Consider the following 18609-nt stretch of genomic DNA (forward strand, 5'->3'; position numbering starts at 1 on the left):
TGGTCCATGTGTCTGTTTCTGTGCCAGTACCATGCTGTTTTGATAACCAAAGCTTTGTAGTATATTTTGGGGTCAGGGAGTGAGATGCCACCCACTCCACTCTTCTTGTATAGAATTGTTTTGGCAATATGGGGTCTTTTATGATTCCAGACGAATTTTATGATTGTCTTTTCTAGATCTGTGAAGAATGTGTCTGGTACTTTGACTGGCATTGCATTAAATTATGTAGATTAATTTGGGTAGAATTGCCATTTTGATTATATTAATTCTTCCAATCCAGGAACATGGGATGTCCTTCCACTTTTTTGAGTCATTTTCAATTTCATTTTTTAGCTTCTCATAGTTTTCCTTGTGGAGATCTTTAACTTCTTTGGTTAGATTTATTCCTAAATATTGTATACTATTGGTGGCTATGGTAAATGGAATAACTTTTTTCAGTTCTATGTCTGTCTGCCTGTTATTTATATATAGAAATGCTATCGATTTCTATATATTGATTTTATATCCTGCAACTTTACTGTAATCATGTATTACTTCCAGTAATTTTTCCAATCCCACTCCTCAATATCTACCCAAAGGACAGAAGAATTCTTCATTGGAAAAGTGCTTGCACATTGATGTCTATTGCGGCACTATTTACAATTGCTAAGACATGGAACCAACCGAAATGCTCCCTGTATGGATAAATGGATTGAAAAACTGTGGCACATATACTCTATGGAATACTATTCAGCCATCAAAACCAACAAAACACTTTCTTTCGACAGAAAGTGGAAGTATATGGAAGATTTACTGCTGAGTGAGGCAAGCCAGGATATGAAAGAGAGACATTGTATGTCCCCATTTAATATATACCAAGTGTCTGCACTCTATGACTGAAACTGACGGGCTAAAGGATGTACAAACACAAGAGATGGATGTGAATGCCAGATGAGGTGTGTGTGGAGGAGTGGGGCCTCAGGAAGGACATTTGGAGAAGGGATACGGAGATAGAGCATTGATGGGATGGGGATGTGTGGTGTTATTGGTTGAAGGTTTTTTTTTGGGGGGGAGAGGTTTGTGCTATAGGGCACGTGCGCTCACCAGACAGAGACAGAGAAACAGAAAGCGAGAAATCACCCCCCCCAGGGGGATGGCCACGCCGCAGTCCCTTCTCCTCCATGCTCCTCCCGGGATCTTGGGCACGCACGCACACGTGCCCGGCATCAGTTTTAAGCCATCGGATCCAGGACGTGAACCACGGTCGACTACATGGGAGTCCAGTGACATAGCCATTATGCTAACTGCTGTCTCCATCCCCTACAACATTTTTTAGTTTTTTTTTCATTTTTTGTTAAAGCTAAATATGTGTCAATGACATCACACTTCTTTTCAGGACAAAACATGGCATAAATTAAAACATAATACAAATAAAACCTGAAATTAACTTTTGGTCTTCATATGTACTCAAATACATAACCTTAATTTACAATTTGCCTTCAGTTCTGTTTGTTGTGTTAATGAACATAATTTCCTGTATTTTTTTGCAGAGTCATGAAAAACATAATTTTTTAATGTTTTTTCTTTTGATTGTGTATTTTTAGATTATATCCTAAATCAATTCCAAAGATATAATGTATGTCTTTTTTATGTATTAGATTTCAGTGGTTTCACTTTCATATAGTTCTTTCTTCTTAATTAATTCATGTAAAATATTTATTGGCTCAGTAATAGTTACAGTAGACTCTTCTTTTAATATTACTTTCATAAGATTACAAGAAGATAACAGTGGGTAGCTGATTAGTTGGGAAGGCTTTTTCAGTGAAAGTCATTAATTAAAGGTTAATTATATAATTAAAGAAACAATGCATATAAAATTGTTTTGCAAATATTAGAGCACTCTTTATGTGTTAGGTATCATTGTTATTGATACAACTAAATTCTTTATCTTTTTCATATCCCTAACAGTTAATGTCTTGCCTCATAAACTGTAATTCTCTCTCCACAATCTAATCAAATTAAAAAGCTATGAAGATTTCATGCCTTGACTATTGTGAGTAATGCTGTAGTAAACCTGATAAACATAGGTTACATGCTAATTTCTATTTTTCTAGATATATAAATATATATATACCCAGTAGTAGAATTGCTGATTACATGATAGTTTTATTTTTTGAGGAACATCATGGATATGCTAATTATATTAACTTTATCATTACTGACTTAATACACATATGAAAGCATTACAATGTACCCATAAATATGCACAATTACTATGTGTCAGTTAAATACAAGTAAAATTTGGGACTGGCCCCATACCACAGAGGTCAATCACTGTACATGGGGAGACAGATCCCACATGGCCAACTGCAGTTCTGGCCCTCATGGCTTGAAAATTATGCCATACATGTGTATGTATGTGCCTAAAATCTGGATGGGTTGGAGAAATGGAGGAAAAGAGATGGCACATTACCATACCCCGTGCGGGGTAACTTTTTCTCTTTGTCTCTCTCTCTGGCAAATGCACACGTTCTCTGGCAACAACACAAAGAAATAAAACTCCATTAAAATTGAATTCAAGTTTATATATGTACACATACAAACAGGCACAACACATATCAATATATGAAAAACTATAGAAGTGTAATCTAGGGGCCAGTGCAAGGCATGGTGGTTTAGGTGCTGGACTCCTACATGACTGACCATGGTTGGAGACCTAGATTTAGAAGCTTGAAAATCATGCAGGGCATATGTGTGTGCATGCTCAAAATCCCAGGAGAATAGAAGAGAAAGGGTTGTGGCATAGCCATCACCCCAGGGGATGATTTCTTACTTTCCCTTTCACTGTCTCTGGCAAGTGCACATGCCATATGGCAAAAACCTTAAAAAAAATAAAAAGAAAAGAAAAGAAAAAAGAAAAGAAAAGAAAAGAAGAAAAGAAAAGAAAAACATATAATGTAAAGGAGTATCCAATATCTGTAGTAGGGTTTTATTTTTCTTTCCTTGTGTAATAAACTCTTGTACATGCAGTCCACATTAATGATTTTGCTTTATTTCATAGTTTCGTCTGTCTGTTGTTTTGCTTTTCTACATGTAACACTTTTTTTTAGGTGTTGGAGTGCATTAGGGTGCATGCACTCACCAGATAGAGAGAGAAACAAAAGACAGTGGGAGGAAAAGTGAGAAATTACTTCCCATGGAGGATAATCATGCTGTAATTCCTTCCCCTTCATGCTCCTTCTGGGATCTTGGGCACGCCTGCACATGCACCTGGTGTGAGTTTCAAGTTACTGGGTCCAGGACTCAAACCACGGTTGACCATCTGGGAGTCCAGTGACATAACTACTAAGCCATCTGCTGACCCCAATACTTTGTTCATTAAACTTATTCATTTATTTCTTTAATGAGAGAGAGAGAGGCAGAGAGACAGAGAGAGGCAGAGAGGGAGAGAGAGAAAAAGAGAAAGGCACACTCCAGGGATTTTCATATTTTCATACAGTGAAGCTCCCCCAAGCTCCACAGCCCACCAGGATCATGGGCACACCAGTAGGCACCTCCAAATGTTCAGGTAGATTAGATTAGAAATTGGGCACTTCCCCGAGTATCCTTCAGCATTATGCAGAATGCTCCTACTGCACTACCATGGCTAAGCAATCTACAGGTGACTCTTTCTTTAAAAAAAGGGGAGGGAAGGGGGAAAGAATCAATAAAGCATTCAAAATTTTTATCTCTTGGTATCTTACCCTGCAGTTATTTATCACCTCTGCTCTTGATAGGCAAAGTACAAGTTACCAGTGGATATAGGCTGCAACTAATTAAAAATAGACAGGCTGCAATTAATTAAAAATAAAAAGACATTAAATAACCCAAACTCAAAATGTTTTATTTTTATCTTATTTTATTATTTTTATTGATGAAATGTTTTCAATAATGATGATAATCATTTTGAAATTTTGAAATAAACAGTATTATACTAAAGTTACATTTAGTAGATTTTATAATCTTTGAAGAATTTATATTTATATTATTTATATATATATTCAATGAATGATTTCAAGTTTTTGTTGATATTAATGTAAGAGAGTTAAAGTAAATCTTTTGCAATTCCATTAAGTGCTACATGTAAAACTGAGCCAACCTTTAGACAAAAGTCCAATTTGTATTCATATAATCCTGACATAATGAAGAGGCAGTAAACATATATTTTTAAATTACTTTTTTTAACTCCAAGGCAAATGGAGCTTATAGAGTTATATGTCCTGCGTTACAACTCAGCAACTAGGGTACACAATTTCTTCGTCAAAATTAATTGTGAGAAGTTACTGTTGGCCATTTTTATGTTTTTCTTCTCTTTTCTAGGGCTTTCCCTCCCCAAGGAACATAAGGGTCTAGTGAATGAATAAGGTCACCATAACTGAAAAAAGCCTCCCTCTTTAATAAAACAAAAATGCAAGGTAGAACCCCTCCCCTTTAAGGTTTCAGTGTGCGTTATCTTTACAATTATCACTGGTGAAGCAATTGGCTCCCCGTGAAATGAGGAGCACTGGCAACTTGAATGGTACTTTACAAAACGCTATACCTTGACTAGGTAGGCAGATATGATAAATGGTGTGCAGAAAGTTTTTCTCCTAACTCAGCAACTCAAGATAATTTGGATTTGCTAAACTTAGTATTATAATATAACAATGCATTATACACAGTGATATTAATTATTTAAAGCTATACATATTACAATGTCTGCCTCATGCTTTTCGAACTAATATTCTTATTTCAGGACTTGAGTCTTTAATAACTAGGAAAGACTCAACACTTAATTTTCAAGTAAAATACTTAGATAAACTTTGGAACTTTTAGAAAAATCCTACTATTACTTCTTAAAATGCCAATCTGGGCCAGTTCATGGCATGGTGGTTACAAGTGACTGGATCCACCAGTCAATAGCCCTGTAACAGTCCTAGACCCAGCAGTTTGAGAAACATGCAGGGATTATGTGCCCAAAATCACAAAAGGAGATAGAAATGGAAGAGAACAGATTGCAGAGTGAGCACATTCTGTGTGTGTGTGTGTATGTGTGTGTGTGTGTGTGTGTGTGTGTGTGTGTCGAGGGGGGGTGGTTTGCTCTCCCACTCACTCTCTCCAGCCAGAGCATGTGTCCTCTAGGGGGAAAAGAAAAAAAAAAAAAAAGGAAGGTAAATATTTTTTCCATCATATTCATGCTTTTCAGATAGATTATTCTAAAAGTCCCAGAACATATTCTGGTTATATACTCACACAAGAAATTCCCATCAAATTAGAGTAATATATCAGTCATTAAATGTTTCTTCATCTCTTAGGTTAACTCTGGCAAGGAGGAATAAAAGAAAGTGTCTCTCCAGCAAGTGCACATGCCCTTTAGCAAATTGTCTACAAAGAAAGAAAAAAGATAATGAGTATGGTATGACATCCTCTGCAATGAGTCATTGCCTTGAGCTTACCCATAACCAAGTCCTTCCCCTAAGTCACAGAATGCAACTTGCTGGCATTCTGATGGAGTGGCCACCATGAGCTAAAGTAGGAAAATTATAAGACATTCCTCCTAGAGATTTTTTTTTGTCTACAGATGTAAACCAAGACCAACTAAAAATTCAATTATTTTGTAGATGAATGAAAGTTTTTCTTAAAAAAAAATTGAATCAAGAGAAAAGCCCATTCCTCCAGCCGCATTGTGGAGCCTTAATTTGGAAGGCATGAGACATCAATTAAGGTGCTAAATAAGATCATGAGAAAAAGTCAAACAATGATGACCATCCTGAAGAAGGAACCCTAGGAATGAAGAGGATAGGATGGATTTGAGAATGCCTCAGTGCTGACGGAAGTGAAAGTCCACAGAAAGCCATGGATGCTCACTGTGCTTTATTGCATGTGAGCAAGGGCACACAGCATGGGGGAAAGGGTTGAGGGGGTACCCAAGTTATATTTCTAAATGTTTGTAGAATTTTCTACATTGTAGATAGTGTGGACAATAGTAAAAGGAAAATAAAAAATAATGACCGCACATAATCTCACAATCTAGAGAAAATGTATATTTTTCATGTTGATACAATTACTTAAAATTGTGTTCTATGCATGCGATTAGAAATGTCTATTTTTCATGTAGATACACTTACTTAAAATTGTGTTCTATGCATGCGATTATGGTTTAAATTAAATTGTGATCATTCTACAAGGGCTTATAAACTCCTGGTTTTGATTAAGCTGTATCATAAACATTGTGTTAGTCAGCTGGGACTCCCATAACAATATACCACAGCCTAGGAAGCTTACACAACAAAAGTTTATTTTCTCACAGTTCCGGAAGCTGGAACTGAAAGATCAGGGAGACCATATCATCAGCTTCTGGTGATGGCTCTCTGCCTGCTTCACAGACACCTTCTCCCTGTGTTGTTTGCATGGCAGAGAAAGGGAGAAAAAGAGACAAGAAGAGACAACAATCTCTCTGCGTCTCTTCTTGTAAGAGTACAGTAGCACTATTTTATCCATGGCTTTGGCTTGCAGTTTCAGTTACCTGGGATCATAGTCTGAAAAGAGTGGAGTACAGTACAATACACTATTTTGAGGGAGACTACATGCACACAACTTTTATTGTAGTGTGTTGTTATACTTTATTAGTAGTTGTTATTGATCTCTTATTGTGCCTAATTTATAAATCACACTTTATTGTAAGTATATATGTATTGAAAAACATGGTATATACTGGGCACAGAACTAGCTGTGGTTTCAGGCATCCACTGGGGATCTTAGAACGTATCCCCTGCACATAAGGGAGGACTACTACCTTAATCTCATCACAGGGAACCCACTCTCATGAACTCATCTAATCCCAATCACCTCCATAAGGCCAATCTCTAAATATCACTATATTGGGGGTTAAAACTTCAACATATACGTTTTAAGGAGACATAGAAATTCAACTTTTAGCAAACCTTTTTTTTTTTTGATGAGGAATATTTCAAGTTGGATCATTAATTCTGAAGTCATAGAAAACTTCAGGTGTCAGGGAATGCTTGTGTACTATTGTATTTCATTCAGAAACTAGAGACAGAAATACAAATTACATCAACATATATATACACCAAAATTAGGACTTGTTTCCTGTGGAACAAAATTAGGGACTACATACAATCAAGTTACTTCTTAAACCCTATCAGCTAAAAATAACAATGAATTCATCTACAATCAAACAAACTGAGTTATATTAATGTGCTTTAATAATAGTCTATAAAACTAGAGGAACTAAGATCAGGATTCAGAGACAGTACTGGAAAGAATATTATAAGCACATGAGAACGTGAAATAAAGAAACCCCAAGGAATGGCTCAAATTTGTCATTTAGATTTGTTGGTGACATTAGACCACATACATTTTTCTAGTTATTTCTAGATCAGTTTGTATGTAACTTGTACTTTGGCACACATTTAATTATTTATCAGAGTCTACTTTCTTTTTTTTTCTTTTTTCTTAATTTTTGTCAGAGGGCACATTACCATCCCAAAGAAACCAGCACATCCATGGGGGATGGTCACACCACAATCCCTTTTCCTCCATCTCTTCCTTCTTTTGGGATTTCGAGCACTTAGACTTAAATAAATTATCCAAATTAGGCAAAACAAGAAGTAATACATAATTTAGCCTCCTTATTTTATTTCTGTCTCTCAGATTATATTTAACTATATGTAATGTCAAACTGTCCTTTTTATTCTTTTTTATTTTAGTGTTCAAATTGTTCCTATTTTGGATATTTAAATTAAAAGAAGACTAGTGATCTCTGTATAGCTAGAAACATAATTTAAAGATACTAATTTATGGTAATATTGATTTATTTTTATTTGAAATAAGCAAAAAAAAATCTAGTTTCTAATTTAAAAAGGCTCAAAATCTTCTAAACCCAAATAAGAATTGATCAAATTAGTTGTAAATCCATTGTTTATTTTTATTGTTCAAATTATTTATTTAATTTTATTTATTATTATTGCTTCTTAATTTGACCAGAGAGAGATAAAGAGAGGACTTGAACTGCAGTTGGTAGAAGTCTGGCATTCCAATCGCTATGCTACCTGCCTGCCGTCCCCCACTTATTTTATGACAGTTATTGAGCATTTGTCTTCATCCATAAAGAATTAATCACAATGTAAAATTGCCATTTTACATTTAATAACAGGGCAAAAGGAAAAATATATGAAGGCACATTTTGTTCAAATAATGAACAAATAAAATAAAAATAGAAAGCATTTTAAAAATAAAAAGTTGGTAGATTTAAATACAACTCTATGGGTAATTATCAATGCATTAAATATAAAAATCCTAAGCAATTTTTTGAATTATTTCATTTTATTGACCATCATTATTATTATTTTAACTTGACCAGAAAGAAACAGAGACTGAAAGAGAAGGATAGTAAGAAAGCAAGCCACCATGTCTGGGACTTGAAACATAGTCAGACATGTGGGAGACCAGTGCACTCAAACACCATGCTAACCCCCTGGTCCTTCTAAGCAATACATTTAAAAATCAGATTGTGGGGAGCAGCCTGTGGTGTGGTGGTTAATGCAATTAGATCTCACTACTCAGTTTGAGTTCAGGACCAGGTTCCTTTAGATACATGCCAGGTATGTGCATGTTCAAAATCCCAACTGGAGGGATAAATGGAGAAAGTATTTAGTAGTGACTATGGGGTGTGCTTTCTAACTTTCTCTCTCTCTTTCTCTTCTCTCTCTCTCTCTCTCTCTCTCTCTCTCTCTTGTGAGCACATGTGCCTTCTGGTAAAATTTAAAATAAGGAAAATAGCTTGTGAATAACAAGACAAAATTTAAAAAAAACTAAAATGTATTATAATAAACTCATTATAAATATAAAGAAAAATATAAAAACACAAAAAAGATGCCAGGAAAAATGCTGAATTCTTCCAAAATATAGATGAATGCTCCCACCTTATTTTATGAGATTAGAGTTAATCTACTAATTACATAAACTTGAGTGACTATATTAATATCAATAGATTTATGAGCACAAGCTACTGCCAGGGTTAAATATGGGCATATTACAATCGTGAAAGGATCAATTTACCAAGAATCAAGAACATTCTAATTTTATGGATAACTACCAACAGATGTTCCAAATACACTGATCAAAAACTGACAGGACTTTAAAAAGAAATAGGCAAGCCCATAATTGTACTTGGACATTTTAGTACATTTATCTAAGTAACTGGTAAACAAGTAAAGAAGTTGATATATTGGGTCATCATTAAAGTCATGACGCATTTTTGCATAGAAAAACATAGAGAAAATATGTCATGCCTTTCTGACAACCCAATAGATACAGATGACTTGAATAACATTCTTAAACAAATCAATTCACTTGATTTTGTAGAACTCCTCAACTCAACAGCAATAAAACACACCTTTTTTCAAGATTACGTGGACCAGTCATGAAGGCACACAATATTCTAGACTCTAAGACAAGTCTCAAGAAGTTTAACTGAATTAAATTATACTAAGGATGGTCTCTGATCAATTGAAATTAAGCTAGAAGTTGATAATAAAGATATGCAGAAAATCCCTAATGTAGAATGTAAAAGATTCTAAATGATACCTGAGTTAAAGTAAAATCAAATGAGAAGTTATAATTATTTTAAACATAATTAAAATGAAAATAAAGGCTATCAAAATATGTGCATGTATGTTAAAGCAATGTATGAGGGGACATCTCAGCCAGTAGTGATGAGAGCACAGCTGTGATGCAATACTCCAGGCTGCTGAAGTCACATGGGAAGGTCCTGAGTCCTCTGTATTAAAGAAGACATAAATAAAAAGAAAGATGCATCATTTTTGGGGTTTTGAAACATTAAAATATCATTTTTCCCCAAATTGATGTAAAGACTCAATCCAAATCCTGGCATGTTTTTCTAGACATTGACAAGTTGATTCCAAGATCTATATGGAAACACAAAGGAACCTAGGACAGCAGAAAAAATGTGAAAAAGGAAAACAATATGGGATAATTCACATCACCTTATTTCTTTTATTTCTTTTTCTTCTTTTTTTTCTTTTTTTTTCATAGGGTACATACAGTCACTAGAAAGAGACAAAGAGAAAGACAAAACTACAGTAGTAGACAAGTAGACATAGTTTATAGACATGCTTGTAGACATAGCTTTGATCTGAATTGTTGATGGAGGTGTCCATTCTAGGAACTTTGAGAAACTTTTGAGGTGCTAAGGCTGTTCAACAAACACTCTGTGATGATGGTTACACAGTTATGTACACTAATCAACTCACTGAATTGTACAATTAATGTGAATGAATTATATTATACATAATTTGACTCAATGAAGTTAGTTAGACATTAGGAACTAGGACAAAAACTAGAGGGCCTTTTTTTTTTTTAATGGAAGTCCGAATCTGAGTGTCTGTACGAGACACAAGATAAATTAAGGATTGGCAGTCCAGAGGTGTACGATACTGGGAGACAAGAATATCAGGAACAATTACTAACTTCTCATTACATTGATTTAAAACCTTGTAGATCATGTTTCTGTTTCTTTTCTTTCTATTCCCTATTCTTCTCATTATTCTATTTTATTTGAAGACATCAAGATTTCCATGATCTTCACTTTAATGTTTTATCGAAATATAATACACATAAAGAAATATCAACAAATGTGAAGAGTAGTACCCAGTGAATTTTCAATAAATAAAGAAGCATGTGTTACTTAGACCTAGATTATGAAATATGATTTACCAGTACTTGAGAATCTTCCTGATGTGAGGCAATTTTTGTTGTTTCCTGTTCCTGGTGATTATGAATAAAGAACATTTTCATCATCTCTGCAAGATACAATATATACTGTAAATCTCATAAATGTTTTAAAAACATAGGATATGTGAAATCTCCTCAATATATACTGCTAACAGCAGTACCTCTGCATGAAACATTCAGTAAGTTGGAATAAGGTACTCACAGTATGTTTTATTCAGACCCCTGATCCATGAATTATCTTTTAGTAATTTAATTTTATGCCTAACGGTAGAAAAAATTCAACTTAACACTAATTGGATGAAGTGGGAAGAAAAGAATCATTGTGAATGGTAATAAAGTAATAGTACCTTTAGAAGAGAAATGGTTGATTACGTGAAATACCATTTATCAAGGGCTCATACGTATATAAAATATGCATGTATCATGATGATTCCTCTTTAGCCATGAAAGATACTTGTATTTATAACTTAGAGGCAAAAAAAAAAAAAATACAGGATAGAAAGTTTAAATAACTTGACCAAATTTCTTCATGAATAATTAGCTGAGACAGAATATTTCCCAAATATTCCTGATTCCAAAGTTACACATTTTAACTTTTATAATACATTACACAATAAGAAAATTTCCATCAAAGTGCTAACAAATATAAAATACCAAGTTCCATATTAGCATGGTTTATAAAATATATGTAAACATTTATGATTAAAAAGTAAAATAAAATAACTAGTTCCATCTACTCAAGATAAGCTGGATCCCACATGGCAACCATGATTGGACTCTCCAGTCCCGTCATCCTGAAATGTGCTGGTGTACATGTGAATTCCAGAGATCTGCTGGGCTGAAGGATTCGAGGAAGGGGACTTTTACTTTGACCAGGTCCTGGTGGCTCTGTCTCTCTCCCTCTCTCTCTCTTTTTTTCTCTGTGTCACTCTCAAATGCACACATGTGCGCTATCATAAATAAAAATAAAAATAATAATAATAATAATTTTAAAAGACAAATAAAGGACTAATTTCTAAAATAACCCAAGAACATTTTGGTTTATGGAACTTCCTAAAAGCACTGGTATTATAATAATACATTTTCGTATATATCTATATCTATCTATCTCTATATAGATATATCTATATCTATTTATCTATCTACCTACCTATAGGTTGATACGCACACACATACACGTATATTCTTTTGAAATATGTGTGTGTATACAAATATGTGTGTATACAAACCACAAATTTTTTAAGAGATTAGAAGATGTAAAGTTAAATTATGACTCTATATTGCTGTTTTTCAGAACTGTAATGAGAGCAATAGGCAGAATGAATGCTATTACTGGAGGTGGGTAGAGAAGACATGTGATCTTATATTATTGAACATAGTAAATAGTTTTAAATGACTAACGATTTTATTCAAACACCCAAAAACTCTACTCTATTAAATATTACTTAAAATGTCTAATATTGGATTCAATGTTACATTTCATAGCTGAATGCATAACTTTAATTGGACTGTGCTTTTTTACAAAAACTATAATCTGTATCACTCAGCAAAGTTAATATAACGTAACCTATCATTTCTTAAAATCTGTTATGAATGTGAGTGAAAGAACGACAGTCCCCAATCTGTAAATCTTTTAGTTTCCAAAAATGTTGATGTATAAAAGCAAATGATATATAAAATAATAGTATGGGATGTGCATTGTAATTGGGATTTACTTTCTTCTAGTGATCCTGGGAGCTTTTAGAAGGTTTGTAGGGACTATCTCCTGTTACAGAATTGTAATTTAGAAGTGTCAGAAGATCATATAGCATAACATCTTACTCACCTAAATCTATCTCAGATAGTAATCTAGGTGGGTCATTTTTCAGGCAATCACAAACTCAACATTTTTCCAACTATACACATGATATGTTGAAGAGATCTAGCTGACTCCCAGCTTTCTTCTGCAGCTTCTCTCCTGTGATTATGGCCTTGAAAAAGTCATTTGATTACTGGATATGACTAATCATGAGATACTATTTAGAAGGCTAGTTCCAAAGAGTAACAGCACTGTGAAGAGAAAATAGGATGCCACATGGCCCATCAAGTTTAAGTAATGGCCCTGATAGCTCACATGCCAAAGCTCAGATGTTTTCAGGATCCTGATAGTTGAGAGAATTGGAGGGGGAAAGGATGGTGGCATGATGGGGTCCCATTAGGGAGGTGCTTCTCTGTGTCTCTCATACAGGGATGTGCCCTCTGGCATAATAAAAGGGAAAAAAATGGTTAGATACTAATCAAAGTCATTCTTTACAAATATTCTACTCTTAAGCTATTTCATTTCTTTATTATTTGTCAAATGTTCGTGAAAAATAAGTTTTGGCATTAGTTATGCTATATTAGGATGTTTCTCAAGAGACAATAGTCCTATCCTGAATTATTTTGGAAATTTTTAGATTTGTTATGTGTCACAATCATGAGGATGCATTCATGATATTTTGTGGTGATGTCAAACAGATGTAAAAGGCAAAACGTCCCTGTACATGGAAGGATTGACCCAATTCTCCACAAGTATTTTTTCTTTAATTGCCAGAGGGCACGTGTGCTCAATAGAAAGAGACAGTGAGAGAGAGAGAAGGAATATGAGAAAGCATTCCCATGGGGGTTGGTCTCACCACAATCTCTTCTCCATTTATTCCTCCTTTTGGGAGTCTCAGCACATTTGCACACAAGCTTAGTGTGTTTCTCAAGCCGTCGGTCTGGACTTAAATGGTACAGTCAGTTATGTGGGATCTGGTCCACCTCACAAAATTTTTTGTTGTCTCACTGGACATCTATTTAAACAACAGCAACAACAAAATCATTATTACCTAAGCCTTTATCTGAACATTTACATTTAAAACATTTTTTTCCATAGCTTAATACATTAAATTCCCTTGGCAATATAATATACCACCATGCAGTTGTAAAAATAATGAGAAAAATCTATGTGGTCAGATAGCTAACATTTATTTATATGAAAAAGTTAAGCATAGGCATAGAAGTTATGTCACTGGACTCCCACATGGCCAATCACAGTTTGAGTCCCAGTCCTGGTTACTTAAATATCACACTGGGTGCATGTGCATGCATGCCCAAGATACCAAGAGGAGATTGGAGGAGAAGGAACTGTGGCATGGCCATCCCCATTGGGGGTTGACTTCTCACTTTCTCCCTCTCTGTTTCTGTCTTTCTTCTCTCTCTCTCTGGTGAGTGCACACACCCAAGGCAAAAACCTCTAGGAAAAAAAAAGTTAAGCATAGGATAGTATGACTACTTTGGTAAATAGAGTTAAATAAGAATTCATATTTATTTGTATATATAATATATTCATAGGGGACTTCAATAGGTTTGTGAAAAACACAAAGAATGAATTTATTCTGATGCAAAATTTTTAAAAATTCATGTATAGTTTTTTCATGATATGCATTTTTCATGGGCATTTGAATACCCCTTGAATGTATACAAATAGACAAGTATGTAAAGAAATACTGAAAGGATATATGAGAAACTAATAATAGGGATTACAGATAAACAGAGGATGAAGAAAATGGATGGTAGTGGGAATGAGAGATAATTAAAAGTAAATGAATAACAAATAAATATGTATAGTTTCATGAAAAACGTTATTGCATTGCCCATTAAATATTAAATAAAAACCAAATGCATAAAAATATCTGCTTCAAGTGTTTTATGTTTTTTCATTTTACTGTTTTTTTCAAAATGTAATAAATATCAGGTTTATAGCAGATCTTTCAGTAATATAGGCTTTAATAAGAGCAATTTCTATAGAACTTTGGAAGTCATCGAGCAGAAAGTTTGCTCAACTCTAATTTTCCAGTTAGAATCGTGTAAGCTAAACCAGGTGAGATGTCTATGGTGTTGGCTATTATTTCTGCTGCTAATCATTAGTCCTCTTAGATTAGGGCATAAACAAGATTAATTTTTTTCCTTGAAAATTGATGTGGACAGTCTGCTCCTGCAGGCATCATTTTCAACATCATCTCATCCCTCTTTAAAAATGAATTAATCAAGTGTAAACTGCTATTTCTTTGGGGCATGGTTCTCTAAAACTTTTTGTGGAGCAGAAATGAGCAGCATTCTTCCACACAAGTTTCACCATAAATTTGATGTTTGTCTTTGCTTCTGTTTCAATAGACTTCATGTTGCTCTGTTAGAGCCTCTTTTCAAACCGATATCTCCCTCTCTTCAGTGCCTCAAACTGATCCTGCTCAGACATAGTATATCAAGTTTATATCTATGTATAGTATAACAAGTATATATACTTGTTATATATATACTATATATACATAGTATACTATATATACATAGGATATACATAGTATAACAAATTTATATCTATTATTTATTTCATATTACTTATTTTTCATGAACTTTTAAAAGACTTTCATAGTATGTAAATAGGAAAATAATAGTTTCAAAAATGAAAGAAATTAGAAGTAAAGAGGTTTATAGGTAAATAAGCTTAATATTGGTGGTTATTTAATAGATGGAATCAATGGTGATTTGTCCTTACAACTTTATAGTTTCTATATTTCAATTATTAATTGGCATCAATTAAATTATCAAGATATAGAAGTAGGTGAAAAAAAACCTCAAAATGCAAAATGTCACATACAAAATAATGTTGAACTTACCACACTCCATAAACTCAAAATGCAAATTGTCACGTACAAAATAATGTTGAACTTACCACACTCCATAGAAAAAGATTATCCTAAGTCACTATAGTATCTTAGCCAGCATGCACTGGGGATTTGCTTCTCTCTTTCTCTCTCTCTTTACATAGATGTGCCCTCTGGCATAATAGAAGAAAAAAGTGTAGTTAAGTTCAAATCAAAATCATGCTTTATAAATATTCTACTTTTAAGCTATTTCACTTCTTTATTAATTGTCAAATGTTCATGAGTAAGAAATTTTGGCATTAGTTATACTATAATCGAATGTTTCTCAACCGTGAAAACAGCTCCATCCTGAATTATTATCTAGTTTTTATGATCCTCGAATTTTTTTAATGCTTCACTCGATGTCATTTGTGTGATAGCAGACTGCTGAAAAGACCAAGCCGACTGGCCCAAAGCCTCTCCTTTAACTGAGAACAAGAGACATATCAGAGGAACATCAGCATGTCACTCTAACTTTATTAGGACAGAGACATAAATACATTTCAGTCGTTCTTGTGAAATTTTGGGTTTATTTAAAGTTATTGTTTCAACATTATAATTAAGTAACCTGACCCTGATGAATTTTACTTAAACAACCACTTTCAAGAATTTTCCCATTAGCCCCTATTCTCCATCAAAATCCATATCTGTGTCCCTCAACTTTATTCTCACTCTGAAATTTTTCATTAAGTTCCTGTCAGTTTTGTGAATTTCCATACAAATGAGTTACTTCTTGGTTTACTGTTACTATCCTCCATCCTTTCTCCATTCTTTATGGATGAGATATTTATTAATATTATTGTCATAATCACAACTTCCATTAAGTGTGATAGTAGTCACAGGATCATTTTTGGCAATTTTTGTTAAATGTTCAGGTGAAGTGTTTGTTTTATAAATGCACACCATCCAATAAGCAAACTTGAAAATAGTAAAGAGAAAGCTTATTTCAAGAGTGAAAGTCAATTTCTCCAGGATGAATTCAGAAACTTAAAGTAAGGGGGAAACCAATACCACATCCCGAGGCGAAGGAACAAACAGACAAAACAGTGTTTCTGAAACCAAATGACACACAGAAGGTCTTCTGATGGTGGTTGTAGCCCTGAGGATCCACAATTTATGTCAGAGCAGGGAAGGATGACGGAAGAAATATCTCAAATGTTCTTTGCTTTTACCCTCTCATCTTTTCTTGTAATTCACATTGACTGAACCCAATCCAAAACTGACTGTAAAGGAAATGTGAATGGAGTAGTAATCCCTGGACCTTGGTTTTCTTTTCACACAGCAGGGAAGAGAAAGTGAAAAAGGGATTTTGGGGAAAGGAAAGAAATGAAAAAATCCCCAGCATCATGCCTTTACTCAATTTTTATCCCATTACCTTTCTCTTAAGAGAGTAGATATTCTGCCTTAAATAGGAATTTTTTAAATTTAGAATAAATTGGGGTTTGTTTATAAGGCAGAGACTTAGAAGGTTTTGTAAAAATCCATTGTGAGAGATTGAATTTTTAAGATAATACTGTTGGATTTAGAGAAATATTTAGGTCTTTTCCATTTGAACAGAAAATCTCCATTTAAACAAGGATCAAAGTTCATTTTCTATATAGAATTAAGCATTGTTTAGTCTTCAGCTTGCCTCTTATTACCAGGAGAACTGAAGTACTTAGACAAACCTCTGATTTCTTAATTTCCACAGGTTGTGTGTTTGACATATCAGCCTTTGCATTTGCCTTCTAAAGTGGCGATATTGGTCAAGGAGAAAGCTCACAAAATCTACGAAATTAATGAAGTCTAGACTTTTAAGGACTTGAAAATGGATGACAAGGATGATAAAATACCTTGAATTTTCAAGGGGATTTTGGGAAATTGTTCTCAGAACAAAATGTAGAGTTTTAGTAGTTGACTTATTTGTTCTTTGCTGATAACATGCTCTCCACATACCCCATCCCCATCTCTCAAATCACACAATTTGTATTTGGTGAGGATAAAAAGAGAGTACTAGGAAAGTGAGGATGGCTTACAAAATCTTTGTACAGAAATAATTGAGTCAAGTGTAGACTTCAACATTTCTGATATCAGTAGTTAAGAGGTAGAAAGTGAAATCAATATTGTATTTTAAATTCTACCTATAATCTGTGTCTATTTTTGTTATCTCAAGTGCTAGGGACCATGCTACATGAGAGTCTGTCCTTGGTAACTGTAACAGTGATTATTCTCAAAGTTGGTTAAAATAAACAGAATGGAGCATATTGAAATAGTGAGTGTCAAAAATTCAAAAAGACTTGTTTGGAAAAAGAATGCATACTCCATTTAGCCAAACAAAACAGCCCATTAGCTCTTGCATTACAAATTTAACCAAGCAGAATGATTTTCTATATGGATAGAAATAAATTTTTTCATTATTGAAGAACTATGTTCAGGCCTATTGTACTCTCACCTCAGATTAATCTTGCTGTGAGAATCGTACTGCAATGGCAGTTTTCATATGCTGTTAAATATTTAATAGATATCTCTAAAAGAATCGCTCCATGCAGTATCATGTTCCTTTCAGAACTTAACTCCAACTGACTTTTGACAAGTAAATGAATGAAACCTATTACAAAAAGGATTCAACACTTCAAAACTCAGAGACAGAAAATATTTTTCCTCTGAGGTCGCGGTTCTTTTGATATGTTGCCATTGTCAAAAATGTTTTCTGTTATTGTCAACAAAAGGTTATTACTTTCAAAATAATTTTTAGATTTAAGATAACTGTTGTGCATTATTATAAAATTAGAACAAAGTCAAGGGAAAGAAACAAAAAACACACTTTATTGTGGGTGTACATGTGTGTTCATTTTTGTTTGAGGTGGAGATAGCTTTGGGTTGACATATTTAACTGAAGAGAAAGTCAGGGCCAACAAGTGGCATGGTGGTTAAGGCACTGGATTCCCATATGGCTAGCCATGTTTGAGTCCCAGACCCAGTGGCTTGAAAAACCATGCATACATTCCCAAAATCCTGAGAGAAGAATTGAGGAGAAGGGATTGTGGCATTACCATCATCCCTAAGAAGTGATTTCTCACTTTCTCTGTCTCTGTTTCTCTCTGTCTTTCTCCTATGAGCACACATGCGCTGTGAAAAAGAATAAATCAAT

General features: G+C 34.1%; 1 long non-coding RNA gene across 1 annotated transcript in view; it reads left to right on the forward strand.

The window, feature by feature from the left end:
• Window positions 1–17890, forward strand: part of LOC102482190 (uncharacterized) — a 20351-nt gene extending 2461 nt beyond the window's left edge. Inside the window, exons 3-4 of the long non-coding RNA XR_334115.1 lie at window positions 12071–12114; window positions 17170–17890. This is a non-coding gene — a long non-coding RNA (uncharacterized LOC102482190). The remainder of the gene's footprint in view (window positions 1–12070; window positions 12115–17169) is intronic.
• The last annotated feature ends 719 nt before the right edge of the window (window positions 17891–18609 follow it).

This window comes from Tupaia chinensis, unplaced genomic scaffold (assembly GCF_000334495.1).
Source record: "Tupaia chinensis unplaced genomic scaffold, TupChi_1.0 Scaffold000153_1, whole genome shotgun sequence".
Lineage (NCBI taxonomy): Eukaryota > Metazoa > Chordata > Mammalia > Scandentia > Tupaiidae > Tupaia > Tupaia belangeri.